Source organism: Oncorhynchus tshawytscha, linkage group LG23 (genome assembly GCF_018296145.1).
Source record: "Oncorhynchus tshawytscha isolate Ot180627B linkage group LG23, Otsh_v2.0, whole genome shotgun sequence".
In the NCBI taxonomy this organism is placed as follows: domain Eukaryota; kingdom Metazoa; phylum Chordata; class Actinopteri; order Salmoniformes; family Salmonidae; genus Oncorhynchus; species Oncorhynchus tshawytscha.
The window spans coordinates 757,526-771,223 of NC_056451.1; the positions used below are offsets into that span (position 1 = coordinate 757,526).

The following is a 13,698-nucleotide window of genomic DNA, read 5'->3' on the forward strand; positions in this document are numbered from 1 at the left end:
TTAAGTTTCCTTTTTGCATCTTTTACTTTTGGTTTTGTACACCAGCTCCAAACAGATAAATGCAATATTTTTTTAATTATGGAACATATATTTCACAGCGGTTTAGATGGTACAATGATTTTCTACAATATACATGCTTTTTTGTAACAAACTGAATTAGGTGAACTATTAGAATTTTAGCAACCAAGAAATGGTGGAGCGATTTCTGTGTAGTGCATTTTAAACGGTGTAAATGGATTCGTTTTCCAGATAGTAGTATATTTAAAGTTGGGACTTTTGCGTCACAAGTTCCATCTATGTAAAATGTCCTGTTAAGCCAGGCCAATGAGAGATGACGAAAGGGGGCGGGATCCTCTTGACTTCTGGTGCGCCGGCGCGGATGTTTGTGTAGCGCGAGATGATGTTTTTGTTGTTCTAATCTTCTGAATATGGCTTCGTAGTTCTTTTGACAAGGCGTAGGGAAAGCCCCCTCCCCAATTTATTTCAGCTTGCCTTCAAGCATCGCTGCAAGATCTGCGCTACACACACCGTGACACAGCCGAGGAAATGCGGACTTCTAGCCCTTGGGTTAAATGGCTGCAGCACCCACACGGTAGCAAGCTGGTAAGTAGTGCTAAACGGTGTAACTTCACGCTATGTATTTTTAGTCGTTCGAATGACCGGGTTAGTGAATAATATGAGCGCTAGGAACTATTAAGAAATATGGCAGTTGTAAGCTAATGATGTGAAGTGGCGGACTTTGGCACTCACTCTGTTTATTTGTTACAATAGTTGAGGTGCTCAACATTGAAGTTGCCCAATCTCAGTATAAAGTAGACAGTATAATATTGCTACTGTAACGGTATTGGAACTGTTGTACATGCCGTGAATTGAATTGCACTTCCTGACTGCCAAATCACAGAGTTTCTAAACCCAGAGGCACAACATCGTAAGACTTTCGGGAACGCTTGCGAAACAGACCAAGCAGTCCAGGTTTGAGAAGTCAGTGGAGAGTAATTGTTACTCAGTTAATTTTCATAAATCTAACGGCACAACCTTGATTCGAGCCTATGTCTTAAGTAGTTGAACACTCCAGTCTCTGGAAGATGACAAACGGACACGTTTTCACTTCATTCAGAAACAACTTCATATCGAAGGAGGGCCTTTATCTTACGACCTGCACATGCGCAGTTGGGCGCGAGACGACCGTTTGACCCATTTACGTGTTTCTGCGCATCAGTTTCGCAAGCTAACATCGCCATGACATCGCAAAGTGTGATAGGCAGAAACTGCTTCTTCAGTAGACATCCCCATCTTCATACTGTACTATCTTTGATCAAATTCTGAATATGCTATGCTATTATTAAGAATTTAACGTTTTTTTGACATAGGCTAAAATAAGAATATGCTATATATTTGACATACGTGCAGCTGTCTGTTTAAAATATGTTTGTTGTTGTAATATAGCATAATATCGTGCATGTCTAGTGTCAATTGTGTGCGTAAAATAACCGTGCGCAAAATATTTGTGTGCATAAACTCCAGCCAGGCAAAAGTTTTTAATTTGTCATTTTTCTTGGTTTTACATTCTTGTGCAATGGGGAAAAAGAAGGGTGGCAAAAATCGTTAGGTCTACCTGCCTTCATTCACCAACGTAAAGTCTGACCATTTATATGAATTAATGTGATAACTTGCTCAAGATATTCTTGATGATTGTAGTTCATCATGTCATACAGTGAAATAATAGCTTAGAATAGAACTTCATAGGCCAACATCTGCCAAGATGCGATTTCTAGAAATATCATCTTGAAATGTGAAAGCAAAGCATGCATTCATCCAGTTTTGGCTTACCTATATGCCAGTCATCTGTTGATTATGAATTCTGGAGAGCGCCCACTGCCCAGAATGAAATTACGCATAGCCTAGTGATGGGTTGCTTTGTTGGAAAAGCTTGAGTCAGTGCACTGTAGTGGGTCGCCTGTCAGAGAACACACATTACAGTAATGTTGATCGTATTTGATCTCCTCCTTAATATGGTGGTATGACATTTTCTGTGCATTTGTTATAGGACATGGTCAATATTTTTATTTTTTATTGTCCGCGTTTGACGCGATGCGTTCTTGGTTCTTTTTTTACACCCGTTAAAAGGTACTGCCGTCAAGGGCATTTTAGGCCAAACAGTTGTTAAACTATACCGTAGGCCTACATGACATGCCCATGATATAAAAATATGTTTTGCATGGAATCCTGAAGCATTTGCTTTGCATCTATTCCTTATTTCCTTCATATTTTCTATTACCCCATATATTAATTACTCATTAGTGCGGGTAACTTTAAAATCTGCATACATTTCTTTCATTTTTTTTATACTGTCCTTCATTCAGAGAGAAGTAGCTTGCTCTTTTGGAAGTTTAGAAGTTTCCCTGTGCACATTCCTAATAATCTCATTCACAACCCATCACCCGTTTCATTAGCAAATAAATCTACTCATTTCAATCAGGTCAGTGACCGGTCCAGTGGTTTCAAAAACCTGCCCTTTTATGTAATCTCTGTTGCCTGTGTCTTTTATTATTTTCCCTGTACAAGTGTGATTACAGCTTAAGTGTAATACTAACTAGCACCACCAAGACATTTTCTGACGGAATGTGTCCAAGATGCTCTCTGATCGCCCTCTGCAATTGGTTGGTCACTTCGTTTTGTTGTTCGATTCGATTTGTAATTGATTTCTGCCTCCTCTCCTAACGGCTAAGTAGAGAATGTCACTTCAATAATGTGTTGAAATATATTATTTTACTTACAATGTGTACTGCATTGAAACATAAACATGGTATTTTAAAACAAAAATCTTGTTCTTCTAGTAACTAAAATCAAAGAATGTTATTGGTCTCCTACACCTACTATATTTAGTAGATGTTATGTATGTTATGTAGGTGTAGCGAAATGCTTGTCTTCCTAGCTCCAACAGTGCAGTAATATATAACAATGCACAGAAATCAAAAAAAGTAAAATAATGGAATTTTGAAATTTTAGAAGGAGAAATGTCAGAGGCTGGAGTGCGTGTACAGTGCATTCGGAAAGTATTCAGACCCTTTGACTTTTTCCACATTTTGTTACGTTATAGCCGTGTTCTAACATTTATGAAATAATCTACACACATTACCCCATAATGACAAAGCAAAAACAGGTATTTAGAAATTTTTGAAAATGTATAATCTCTTAAGGATCGGCCCCTTTTTTTTCTATTTTCGCCTAAAATGACATACCCAAATCTATATGCCTGAAGCAAGCATGCATTTTCTTGGTACCACTTGAAAGAACACTTTGAAGTTTGGGGAAATGTGAAAGGAATGTAGGAGAATATAACACATTAGATCTGGTAAATGATAATACAAAGAAAAAAACTCTTCTTTTTTTTGGTATATTTTTTGTACCATCATCTTTGAAATGCAAGAGAAAGGCCATAATGTATTATTCCAGCCCAGGTGCAATTTAGATGTTGGCTGCTAGATGGCTGCAGTGTATGTGCAAAGTTTTAGACTGATCCAATGAAAGATTGCATTTCTGTTATTTAAAAAAAAAATCAAGACTGCCCAAATGTGCCTCATTTGTTAATTCATAACTTTTCATGTTCAAAACTGTGCACTCTCCTCAAACAGTAGCATGGCATTTGTTCACTGTAATAGCTACTGTTAATTGGACAGTGTAGTTAGATTAACAAGAATTTAAACTTTGCCAATATTATATATGTATATGTCCTGGGAAATGTTCTTGTTACTTGCAACCTCATGCTAATTACTTGCAACCTCATGCTAATAGCATTGGCCTATGTTAGCTCAACCGTCCTGCAGGGGACCCACCAATCCTGAAGATCAAATACAAAAAAAAACACATCACATTTACATAAGTATTCAGACCCTTTACTCAGTACTTTATCTTGGGTATGATGCTACAAGCTTGGCATGCCTGTATTTGGGGAGTTTCTCCCATTTGTCTCTGCAGATCCTATCAAGCTCTGTCAGGATGGATGGGGAGTGTAGCTGCACAGCTATTTTCAGGCTTCTCCAGAGATGTTCGATTGGGTTCTTGTCCGGGCTCTGGCTGGGCCAGTCAAGGACATTCAGAGACTTGTCCCGAAGCCACTCCTGCATTGTCTTGGCTGTGTGCTTAGGGTCGTTGTCCTGCTGGAAGGTGAACTTTCCCCCCAGTCTGAGGCCCTGAGCTCTCTGGAGCAGGTTTTCATCAAGGATCTCTCAGTACTTTGCTCTGTTCATCTTTCCCTCAATCTTGCTGCTGAAAAACATCCCCACAGCATGATGCTGCCACAACCACGCTTCACCATAGGAATGGTGCTAGGTTTCTGCCAGATGTGAATCTTGGCATTCAGGCCAAAGAGTTCCAATCTTGGTTTCATCAGACCAGAGAATCCTGTTTCTTTAAGGTGCCTTTTGGCAACTCCAAGTGGGCTGTCATGTGCCTTTTACTGAGGACTGGCTTCCATCTGGCCACTCTACCATAAAGGCCTGATTGGTGGAGTACTGCATGGTTGTTCTGGAAGATTCTTCCATCTCCACAGAGGAACTCTAGAGCTCTGTCAGAGTGATGATCAGGTTCTTGGTCACCTCCCTGACCAAGGCCCTTCTCTCCCGATTGCTCAGTTTGGCCAATCGGCCAGCTCTAGGAATAGTCTAGGTGGTTCCAAGCTTCTTCCATTTTAAGAATGATGGAGATCACTGTGTTCTTAGGGACCTTCAATGCAACAGAAATGTTTTAGTACCCTTACCCAGATCTCGTCGACACAATCTTGTCTTCAAGCTCCACAGACCATTCCTTTGACCTCATGGCTTGGTTTTTGCTCTGACATGCACGGTCAACTGTGGGACCTTACATAGACAGTGGTTTTTCTTTCCAAATCATGTCCAATCATTTTATTTTTATCACATGTGGACTCCAATCAAGTTGTGGAAACATCTTAAGGGTGATCAATGGAAACAGGATGCACCTGAGCTCAATTTTGAGTCTCTGAGCAAAGGGTCTGAATACATATTTAAACAAGGTATTTCTGTTAATGTTTAACCTCTTTCAGCTAGGGGGCACTATTTTTATGTTTGGAAAAATAACGTTCCCAAAGTGAACGGCCTATTTCTCAGGCTCATATGCTAGAATATGCATATAATTGACAGATTAGGATAGAAAACACTCTAAAGTTTCCAAAACTGTCAAAATATTGTCTGTGAGTATAACAGAACTGATATTGCAGGCGAAAACCTGAGGAAAATCAAACCAGGAAGTGGCTTCTACTTTGAAAACTCCATGTTCCATAGCCTCCCATTGCTCCATTTTAAGGGATATCAACCAGATTCATTTTCCTATCGCTTCCTCAAGGTGTCAACAGTCTTTAGACATAGTTTCAGGCTTTTATTTTGAAAAATTAGCGAGAAAGATAACATCACGTCATGGATACCTGGATGTTTGCATGAGTTTTGCTTGCGCAACACAGTGGGGCAGCCATTGACTCTCCCTCTCCTACTGAAAAAGAGACAGTGCCGGTTTATATATTTTAAAAACAACCTGAAGATTGATTATAAAAAAACGTTTGACATGTTTCTGTGGACATTACGGATACTATTTGGAATTTGTCTGCGTTCCTTGCCACCCATTCTGAAACGAACTGCAGCTCTTTATTAAGTGTTGCAGTCATTTCAGTCGCTGTAGTAGTTAACATGTATAGTGTTGAGTCATCTGTATACATATACACACTGGCTTTACTCATTTAAGGAAGTAAGGGGCCTAAGCACACTTTCTAGTGGGCTTAAATTGAAAATATGGAAAATAGGAGTGGCAATATTGTCTGCTATTATCCTCAGTAGTTTTCCATCCAACTTTTCAGACCCTGGTTGCTTGTCATTGTTGCTATATAACAATATTTTTTTCACCTCTTCCACACTCACATTACGGAATTCAAAATTACAATGCTTGTCTTTCATAATTTGGTCAGATATACATTACCAGTCAAAAGTTTGGACACAGCTACACATTTTTTTCTTTATTTGTACTATTTTCTACATTGTAGAAAGTAGTGAAGCCATCAAAACCATGAAATAACACATGGAATCATGTAGTAACCAAGAAAGTGTTAAACAAATAAAAATACATTTTATATTCAAGATTCTTCAAAGTAGCCACCCTTTTGGGAGCCCCGAGTTCCTTCAATCTGCAGTCCAAACCATCTCAATTTGGTTGAGGTCGGGTGATTGTGGAGGCCAGGTCATCTGATGCAGCACTTAATCACTGTCCTTCTTGGTCAAATAGCCCTTACACAACCTGGAGGTGTGTAGGGTCATTGTTCTGTTGAAAAAAAAGAAGAAGCGCAAACCAGATGGGATGGTGTGTTGCTGCAGAATGCTGTGGTAGCCATGCTGGTTAAGTGTGCCTTGAATTCTAAATAAATCAGACAGTGTCACCAACAAAGCACCCCCATAATACCACCTCCTCCGTGCATTATGGTGGGAAATACACATGCGGAGATCATCCATTCACCCACATCGCGTCTCACAAAGACACAGCGGTTGGAACCAGAAATGTCCAATTTGGGCTCCAGACCAATGGAGAAATTTTCACCTGTCTAATGTCCATTGGTCGTGTTTCTTGGCCCATGCAAGTCTCTTATTATTATTGGTGTCCTTTAGTAGTGGTTTCTTTGCAGAAATTCGACCATGAAGGCCTGATTGACACAGTCTCTTCTGAACAGTTGATGTTGAGATGTGTCTGTTACTTGAACTCTGTGAAGCATTTATTTGGGCTGATATTTCTGAGGCTGGTAACTCGAATGAACTTATCCTCTGCAGCAGAGGTAACTCTGGGTCTTCTTTTCATGTGGTGGTACTCATGAGAGCCAGTTTCTTCATAGCGCTTGATGGTTTTTGTGACTGCAATTGAAGAACTTTCAAAGTTCATGTCTGAGCCAATCAGTTACTTTAAAACTCATTAAGAAGGAAAGAAATTCCACAAATTAACTTTTAACAATGCACACCTGTTAATTGAAATGCATTCCCAGGTGACTACCTCATTAAGCAGGTTGAGAGAATGCAAAGAGTGTGCAAAGCTGTCATCAAGGCAAAGGGTGGCTATTTGAAGAATCTCAAATATAAAGTACATTTTGAATTGTTAAAAAAAAAAACGTGGTTACTGCATGATTCCATATTTGTTATTTCATAGTTTTGATGTCTTCAGTTTTATTCTACAATGTAGAAAATAGTAAAAATAAAGAACAACCCTTGAATGAGTAGGTGTTCTAAGACTTTTAACCGGTAGTGTATGTTTCACAAGTTTGGACATCAAAGTAGAGTATAGTACCTTTATCGTGTATTCAACTCTAGTACTGTATTGCACTATACTCTACTTTTATTTTCTTTACTATACTTTAACATAGTGTGCTGTCCAAAGTTGAGAACCAAACTGTGGTTTGTGATGACTATGATTTCCCGTTGATTGTAGCCAATTCTATTGACTCTTCCCTAAGTCCCGTCCCAGAATTTTTGGCAACCAATCGCAGCGCGCCAATGGATAGCAAATGTCGCCGAGTCCTACACCTCAGACAAGCACACGTTTGAAACGCACTACCAGTCAAAAGTTTAGAAATATCCTTGTTTTTTTGTCCATTAAAATAACATCAAATTGATCAGAAATACAGTGTCAGCATTGTTAATGTTGTAAATGACTATTGTAGCTGGAAATGGCTGATTTTTATAAAAAATAATACAAAATCATAAAATATCTACCTAGGCAAACAGAGGCCCATTATCAGCAACCATCACTCCTGTGTTCCAATGACACGTTGTGTTAGCTAATCCAAGTTTATAATTTTAAAAGGCTAATTGATCATTAGAAAACCCTTTTGCAATTATGTTAGCACAGCTGAAAACTGTTGTGCTAATTAAAGAAGCAATACAACTTCTTTAGACTAGTTGAGCATCGGCATTTGTGGGTTCGATTACAGGCTCAAAATGTCCAGAAACAAAAAACTTTCTTCTGAAATGCATCAGTCTATTCTAGTTCTGAGAAATGAAGGCTATTCCATGCAAGGAGTGGCCAAGAAATTGAAGATCTCGTACAACGCTGTGTAGTACTCCCTTCACAGAACAGTGCAAACTGTCTCAAACCAGAATAGAAAGGCACGTGCACCCTAGAAAAACAGCTTGCAGATACACCGGGTAGGCAAGTAAGTCTACATTATGAGACTATTGTGGATAAGAGCAATAATATTTTTATCTGTCAAATGGCAGTTAAACATTGATTGTCATATCACCAGAAAAGACAATCAATATTTATTGGAACGGAGCATCAAGCTCATCACCATGCACTTTCACCACCCTATGAAACATAACTTATTTAATCCGTAACTTAATAAACTGCATGGTGTCTCGAGGTGTAGTGGGAGGACCACACACCATATTGTCGTTTGACATGATGGTTATGGTTTCAATATATGCGCACAAAGGAACTTCCACTGCCATTTCTCGCATAATTAAGTTTACAGACACAAAAACATCCCACCACGTCAAACAAAATAATTCTGTCTGAATTTTTAAAATTGCACCGAAACTTCCAGTTTCCATCACAGTTGTTGTTTTATACAATTTGACTTTTGTGGCTGCAAACGTGGTTATGAGTAAGACTTGGAATCTAAAGAAATAGTCAAATGCCACCCACGGATACTCCAATCCCAACCCAATAAGTATGCAGTATCAGTTCTCTATGTCTGACAAGTAGGTTGGAGCTGCAGCCTGGAGTGTTGTTTCTTTATCCAATGTAATGTATTCTCATTGAATTTGGGGATTGTTTTTTGTCCATGTTCAGAGTTGGGACATTAACCTATCATACATCCTGGTTTTACCAGGTTCTGACCACTGGTGGTGTTAAGGTCATAGAGTATCTCTCCCTACAGTACAACACTATTTTTGCATAATGGCATGCAGTGTACTGGCCAAGGCAGAGTGGGAACACATGGGAGGCTTTTGTCAACTGTAAACCAACTCTGGGTCTGAAGGAGGTGTTTGTCACTGTGGGCAGAGAGTTATTACTTAGATTGGCTGGGCGGTGGTGTGGGTAAACTCCCTCCTCTGCAGGTTGCCTGCCGTGGGAGGTCTGTTTACTGGAAGACCCCTGACATCCAGCAACCTGTTGCCCTTTTTTTGAACACACTTAAACGGAGCTCCCACCTGTTGACTCTCCCTTGGGCCTATGTTTGTGCAGGGGAGCGCCCAACGGGTTATACTTCATTAGCATAGTTTATCATAGTCACCAGCGGTTACAAATATCCGCTGATATGCCGCCCGGTTACACTCAACGCACCAATAGTGATGGCAGCACTGGGATTCTGCTATACGAGGGAAGCTCTGTGGAGGGAATTTGAATTGGTCTTTCCCTGCCTTTCATGGCGTTGCTTCAACTACTTAGTTCCTGATGTTTTGGTATTTTAGTTGAAATTGATGGGATGTCTTTGCTCAGTTGTTGAGTTGTATGGTGAGTCATTCCATTTTTCATACAACTCCCTCTCTCTTTTCAAATTGTCATTCACCTTATATTATAGTTACCTTAGAATGACTCTATGGGCGCTATGGGACTATAGGCTGAGTGTGAGAGTTTTCTCTAGACAGAGAGTGTATGTAGAGGAGTGTGAAAGTGTAAAAATATTTGCATGCTGTCCTGACGCCCACACAACAGCAGCGAAACGTGGGTGGAGGGAGGGGCCTTGCGTCTAAAAATGACACATCCTCTTTCTATTTTTGTCTTCGATCTTTCCCTCATGCCATTGTGCATCACATTTTTTCTTTCCTTTGTGCATCTCTCTTGTCAGTTCTATGGCTCTGGGTGTTTTAAGGTTGGGTTCAGACAGCTACTTTCGCAGTTGAAAAGACTTAGACCGACAGTGAGTGTTTGGTTTCCTTCTGTTTGCTTTCTGTGTGGGCCTTCTTCTGACAGTTAAAAAAAAAAAAAAAAAAAAAATCATTTAACTAGGCAGACACAAAAAACATGTTCACAGATGGGTCGTTCCATCAATTCAGTGCCTTTTGACAAGTGTAACTTAAAATTGAACTTAAACTTAATTTTAACATGAAGAGCACATGTTCGTAAAAAAGCATGTTTATCCAAATCAAGAGGTAAAAAAAAGTGATTATCAAGGTGCAAATAAAGTAAGAGTTGACAGTAAAGGGGTTGACGATTTCTTCTTAAATCAGCCATAAATTCCCTTGTAACAGGGGGAATGGAAGCTTGTTGAGGTCACACAAGAAGTTTTGTCATGAATGTTATGTTGGCAGAATATTTGCTGGTCTGTGGAGTGAATTGAGGAGCAACCAGACTTGACACATTTCTGAAATTGCTTATTCCAGTTACTAATAAGCATGCACCTATAAAGAATTAATGTAAATACTGTCAAATCCCCTTGGATCGATGAGGAATTGAAAATTGTGTGGTTGAGAGGGATGAGGCCAAAGGTATGGCAAATAAGTCTGGCAGCCCAACTGATTGGCAAACGTACTGCAAATCAAGAAATCATGTGACTAAACTAAATAAAAATCAACAATACTATGAAACAAAAATAAATTATATAAAGAATGATAGTAAAACGCTTTAGAGTGCCTTATATGAAATTCTGGGGAAAAAGCAAACTCGGCTCGATCATTCATTGAATAAGATGGCTCATTTATCATAAAACCCACTGATATTGCTACATTAATGACTTTTTCATTGGCAAGATTAGCAAATTTAGGCATGATATGCCAGTAACAAATGCTGACACTATACATCCAAGTATATCTGCCAAAAAAATTAAAATGAGCATTGTATTTTTGAATTCCGTAAAGTGAGTGTGGAAGAGGTGAAAATTATTGTTGTTGTCTATCAACAATGACAAGCCACTGGGGTCTGACAATCTGGATTTAAAATTACTCATAGAGGATGATATTGCCACTCCTATTTGCCACATCTTCAATTTAAGCCTACTAGAAAGTGTGTACCCTCCGGCCTGAATGGAAGCAAAAGTCATTCCGCTACCCAAGAATAGTAAATCCCCCTTTACTGGCTCAAATAGCCGACTAATCAGCCTGTTAATAAACTTCAGATTTTGGGGGGGGACCAGATACAATGTTATTTTACAGTAAACAAATTGACAAACTTTCAGCACGCTTACAGGGAAGGACATTCAACAAGCACAGCCACTTACACTGATCACTAAACTGATGATTGGCTGAAAAAAATGGATAAGATTGTGGAGGCTTTTTTTTTTTTCAGTGCGGCTTTTGACATTAACGATCATAGTCTGCTGCTGGAAAAAGGTATGTGTTTTTTAATTTATTTTTTATTTCACCTTTATTTAACCAGGTAGGCCAGTTGAGAACAAGTTCTCATTTGCAACTGCGACCTGGCCCAAGATAAAGCATAGCAGTGTGAGCAGACAACAGAGTTACACATGGAATAAACAATTAACAAGTCAATAACACAGTAGAAAACAAAGGGGGGAGTCTATATACAATGTGTGCAAAAGGCATGAGGAGGTAGGCGAATAATTACAATTTTGCAGATTAACACTGGAGTGATAAATGATCAGATGGTCATGTACAGGTAGAGATATTGGTGTGCAAAATAGCAAGTAAATAAATAAAAACAGTATGGGGATGAGGTAGGTGAAAATGGGTGGGCTATTTACCAATAGACTATGTACAGCAGCAGCGATCGGTTAGCTGCTCAGATAGCTGATGTTTGAAGTTGGTGAGGGAGATAAGTCTCCAACTTCAGCGATTTTTGCAATTCGTTCCAGTCACAGGCAGCAGAGTACTGGAACGAAAGGCGGCCAAATGAGGTGTTGGCTTTAGGGATGATCAGTGAGATACACCTGCTGGAGCGCGTGCTAAGGATGGGTGTTGCCATCGTGACCAGTGAACTGAGATAAGGCGGAGCTTTACCTAGCATGGACTTGTAGATGACCTGGAGCCAGTGGGTCTGGCGACGAATATGTAACGAGGGCCAGCCGACTAGAGCATACAGGTCGCAGTGGTGGGTGGTATAAGGTGCTTTAGTGACAAAACGGATGGCACTGTGATAGACTGCATCCAGTTTGCTGAGTAGAGTGTTGGAAGCCATTTTGTAGATGACATCGCCGAAGTCGAGGATCGGAAGGATAGTCAGTTTTACTAGGGTAAGCTTGGCGGCGTGAGTGAAGGAGGCTTTGTTGCAGAATAGAAAGCCGACTCTTGATTTGATTTTCGATTGGAGATGTTTGATATGAGTCTGGAAGGAGAGTTTGCAGTCTAGCCAGACACCTAGGTACTTATAGATGTCCACATATTCAAGGTCGGAACCGTCCAGGGTGGTGATGCTAGTCGGGCATGCGGGTGCAGGCAGTGATCGGTTGAAAAGCATGCATTTGGTTTTACTAGCGTTTAAGAGCAGTTGGAGGCCACAGAAGGAGTTTTGTATGGCATTGAAGCTTGTTTGGAGGTTAGATAGCACAGTGTCCAATGACGGGCCGAAAGTATATAGAATGGTGTCGTCTGCGTAGAGGTGGATCAGGGAATCGCAGCAAGAGCAACATCATTGATATATACAGAGAAAAGAGTCGGCCCGAGAATTGAACCCTGTGGCACCCCCATAGAGACTGCCAGAGGACCGGACAGCATGCCCTCCGATTTGACACACTGAACTCTGTCTGCAAAGTAATTGGTGAACCAGGCAAGGCAGTCATCCGAAAAACCGAGGCTACTGAGTCTGCCGATAAGAATATGGTGATTGACAGAGTCGAAAGCCTTGGCAAGGTCAATGAAGACGGCTGCACAGTACTGTCTTTTATCGATGGCGGTTATGATATCGTTTAGTACCTCGAGTGTTGCTGAGGTGCACCCGTGACCGGCTCGGAAACCAGATTGCACAGCGGAGAAGGTACAGTGGGATTCGAGATGGTCAGTGACCTGTTTGTTGACTTGGCTTTCGAAGACCTTAGATAGGCAGGGCAGGATGGATATAGGTCTGTAACAGTTTGGGTCCAGGGTGTCTCCCCCTTTGAAGAGGGGGATGACTGCGGCAGCTTTCAATCCTTGGGGATCTCAGACGATATGAAAGAGAGGTTGAACAGGCTGGTAATAGGGGTTGCGACAATGGCGGCGGAAAGTTTCAGAAATAGGGGGTCCAGATTGTCAAGCCCAGCTGATTTGTACGGGTCCAGGTTTTGCAGCTCTTTCAGAACATCTGCTATCTGGATTTGGGTAAAGGAGAACCTGGAGAGGCTTGGGCGAGGAGCTGCCGGGGGGGCAGAGCTGTTGGCCGAGGTTGGAGTAGCCAAGCGGAAGGCATGGCCAGCCGTTGAGAAATGCTTATGTTATGGCTTTACACCTCCTGCTATATTGTGGATAGAGAGTTACTTGTCTAACAGAACACAGAGGGTGTTCTTTAATGGAAGCCTCTCCAACATAATCCAGGTAGGATCAGGAATTCCACAGGGTAGCTGTTTAGGCCCCTTACATTTTTCAATCTTTACTAACGACATGTCACTGGCTTTGAGTAAAGCGTATGTATGCAGATGACTAAAAGCATTGGATTTTGGGACAAATCTTTCACCTGAACTACATCACGTAATGGAAAATGTTGAAATTGAGCATGTTGAGGTGACTAAACTGCTTGGAGTAACCCTGGATTGTAAACTGTCATGGTCAAAACATATTGATA

The 13,698-nt window shown here is 40.6% G+C and overlaps 1 protein-coding gene across 1 annotated transcript in view; it reads left to right on the plus strand.

Moving 5' to 3' along the window:
* Window positions 1-329: 329 nt before the first annotated feature.
* LOC112223189 (transcription factor HIVEP3-like) overlaps window positions 330-13,698 on the plus strand; it is a 70,309-nt gene continuing 56,940 nt past the window's right edge. Inside the window, exon 1 of the mRNA XM_042304419.1 lies at window positions 330-603. The gene's annotated coding sequence lies outside the window, so the exon portion shown is untranslated. The remainder of the gene's footprint in view (window positions 604-13,698) is intronic.